The sequence below is a fragment of the Oryctolagus cuniculus genome, chromosome 1 (genome assembly GCF_964237555.1).
Source record: "Oryctolagus cuniculus chromosome 1, mOryCun1.1, whole genome shotgun sequence".
Lineage (NCBI taxonomy): Eukaryota > Metazoa > Chordata > Mammalia > Lagomorpha > Leporidae > Oryctolagus > Oryctolagus cuniculus.
Window position 1 is genome coordinate 59,615,879 of NC_091432.1, and position 3,602 is coordinate 59,619,480.

Sequence of the window (3,602 nt, forward strand, 5' to 3'; positions counted from 1 at the left end):
CATGTGGGTGCAGGGGCCCAAGGACTTGGGCCATCTTTTACTACTTTTTAGGCCATAGCAGAGAGTTGGATTGGAAGTGGAGCAGCCAGGACTTGAACCGGTGCCCATATGGGATGCCAGCACTGTAGGTGGTGGCTTTACCCACTATGCCACAGTGCCGGTCCCACTACAAGGGATTTTTTTTATGAAGTGCTAGAACATTCATTTTACTGTGATGATGATGGTTAATCATAAGGAATTTAATTATAGGACAGATCATCAATGAGTGTTCAGGAAGAACCCTGAGGAGGTTAAGGAGGATGTATTGGAACAAGGTGTAAATCTAACTCTGCAGCATGATTAGAGACAAGGAAATCAATGAGGTGGCTCCTGCAATAATCCTAGTGGAAATATAAGTCAAGCTCAAGTTTGTCTCCACAAGGTGATTGGTTGAAACCCTGGGAGCTGTTGGGCTTAGAGAGCACACAGGAAGAGAGAAGAAGGCCAATGACTGAACTCCCACAAGAATAGTTTAAAAGGACTTGGAAAATAACAAAAAGAATCTGCACTGGGATATGTAGGAGGATAACAAAGGAGCCATGGTTATGAAAGGCAAGATGACAGAAGGCTCCAAGAGCTATGTCCCGTTTATACAAGCATCCAAGAACACCTTCCAAAATTTGATTTCCTTCAGAATTTCTCTAGACCATGAGTTGGTCCAAATTCAGTGTAGCTTGACTCTGCTGTCACTTGGTCTCTTCGGATCTCCGTCTCCATGATCATACTCTCTGAGAGCGCAAACATGCTAGAGATGAAACAGTAAAAGACCAGGAGTCAGCTAAGTTTCTCTCCTTCCAATGCACAGACTCTTGACTGAGGTCTGTTATCACTGACTCCTGTCCTTACCCTCGGGGTTGCTGATTAACCAGTCTATTAATGAGAAGTCACTGGCATGGCCTCATTAAAAAAGTTGTTAATGAGGCACTCTGCTATTTAGGGAGCAGAGTTGACTGAGGGTCTCTGTGGCGTATCCTGCGCCTGCAGGGAAAGCTGAGATGAGTAGACAGGATCAGACCTAGAGAGAGGGCTACTGACTTAGGCAGAAGAGCTGTAAGTCCTAATGAATTCATCTTGGCAAGAGGCCATCTCTGAAGCTCAAGTGCCTGCTGGCCTGCAGGTGTGCGGAGTGTCCAGGTCCTGGAGCAGAAGTAATTTTCCTCGGAGCTGTCTCTTCTGCTTTCTGCCTGCTCTTTGACCCATTTTTCTGATGTATTTTAATTTCTGAAGCTAAAATGTAGCTTTCCATGTACTGAATTTTGGTCTCCTCTCTTTTTTTTTTAATTAAAAAATGAATTTCTTTTGTTTTATTTGAAAGGCAGAGTTAAAGCTTGAGAGGCCCCAAGGTCTCCAATCTCCTAACTGTTGAATTACAAATGTCTTTTGACTGGCTCTGTTTTTCAGGTTTCCCCCTTGTCACCCATTCTCCACACTACTACCACACCCCCAACAGTCCCACAGGCATTAGATATAATGTCAACACATCTGGAAAAATCTGTGGCTTCAGAAGCTATACGAGCTGCTATAAATAGAAGTATCATAGGGTACCCAGCAAAAATTAAAGCTTCCCTTCATTGAGTATACTTTTCCTTCCAGCTGGCATTGCAGCAGTGCTAAAGCAGTACCCCAGACCGGTGCAGCCACCCAGGTTCTTTTCCTATGGGACCCCATTGATCTGCAAATGTGCTATTTTTAAGACATTCTTGCTCGAAACACAAATAATGACACCGGTCACTTTCATTAAATGTCTGTATGCACAGTTGGTATGACAAAGGTTTGTGCCAGACAGGAGGAGTGGATAGGAGTTGCCTCCTCCACCTCATCCCCAAGTACCGGGCCCATGTATTCAACATGAAGTTGGCTCATGGATTTGAGATCTTATGCTCCAAATGTAGCCCACATTTTTCTGACTCCAGGAAATCCTCATGACTACCTCACCACTCTGGGCCAGCTTCCTCAAAAGTGTGAAAAAAGAACTTTTAGGCCGGCGCCGCGGCTCACTAGGCTAATCCTCCGCCTTGCGGCGCCAGCACACCGGGTTCTAGTCCCGGTCGGGGCGCTGCATTCTGTCCCGGTTGCCCCTCTTCCAGGCCAGCTCTCTGCTGTGGCCCGGGAGTGCAGTGGAGGATGGCCCGAGTGCTTGGGCCCTGCACCCCATGGGAGACCAGGATAAGTACCTGGCTCCTGCCATCGGATCAGCGCGGTGCGCCGGCCGTGGCGGCCATTGGAGGGTGAACCAACGGCAAAGGAAGACCTTTCTCTCTCTCTCTCTCTCTCACTGTCCACTCTGCCTGTCAAAAAAAAAAAAAAAGAACTTTTAAGGAACTGATAGAAGCTTCTACTCTGTACCAGAAAAGGTTTGAAATGGCAAATAACTACTTCCATCTCTCAGCAAACTGGCCAGAAAGTTCTCTCGCTATGAGTCTAGGTGAAGAAATCTTAACCTTATTACAGACAATACCAATTGAAATAGAGGAGCTTAGGAGAGAAGAGGCTAATCTTCCCCCAGAGGATGATGATAAATGGCTGGATCTCTCATCAGATCAGCAGCTGGCAAAAAAGAATCACAGCCCATTCCCAAGGAGGAAGAAGAGGAGAACTATGACCTAAATCAAGTGTCACAGGGCATGCAAGCTTTCGTATCCAAAGTCTCAATTTGCAAGGGAGCAGAGCTCCTTGAGAACCTTCTGAGACTACAATCCCTTCTGATGCAGATTCTTTTCTTAATTATTTTAATAAGAGTTTAGGGCCAAGTTCTCATGAGTCAGACTCTGATGATCTGAAGGAGGAAGATTTTGAATGTTTAGACAGTGATGATGACTTGGACCTTGAATTGCAGGAATCAGGAGAAGAGGCCTCTCTGAAAGCAACTTTGGATAATCTCAAGTTATACCCAGATGGACTAGGAACTGGCACACACCATCATTGGCAAAAGTTTCATGACCTGGAAGCAAGGGGAACCTTTGTCCCAAAGTACTTACAACAATTCAGATGAGGAAGATTCTGGTGCAGGAGAACCTGTTATGGCACCAGTGGGTGTAGACCTGAACCTGGTTTCAAACATCCTGGAATCCTATAACTCCCAAGCTGGACTGGCAGGACCTGCTTCCAACTTCTTCCAAAGCATGGGAGTGCAGCTGCTGACTACACTGACCACAGGCCTACCAGGAAGCCAATAAAGGACTATCCAGCACACCTAGTTTATTTTTTCTCTTTTTAAATAAATACTGAGTCTGAGTGTAAAAAAAAAACACCTAGGCAGTATAGAATCAGAGTTTATTATTTTATTAGGGTATTAGAAAACTGCATCCTATGGGTCAAATATAATCCTTCATCAATCTTTACAGGGTCTATTAATTAAGAATCCCTTTTTTAGCAAAAAAACCAAAAGAATAAAAATTTTTGACACATAACATATGAATTTCAAATTTCAGTCCCCAGAAATAGAGTTTTATTGGAGCATAGCTACACACATTTATTTATATATTTGGCTACTTTCATGCTACAGTAGCAAAGTTGAATACTGGCAGAGTTTATCCATTAACGGTACTTTCTTTTGCTCTTTT

The 3,602-nt window shown here is 44.3% G+C and overlaps 1 pseudogene; it reads left to right on the forward strand.

Moving 5' to 3' along the window:
• Window positions 1-1,099: 1,099 nt before the first annotated feature.
• On the forward strand, window positions 1,100-3,256 carry LOC100341401 (protein ecdysoneless homolog; annotated as a pseudogene).
• The last annotated feature ends 346 nt before the right edge of the window (window positions 3,257-3,602 follow it).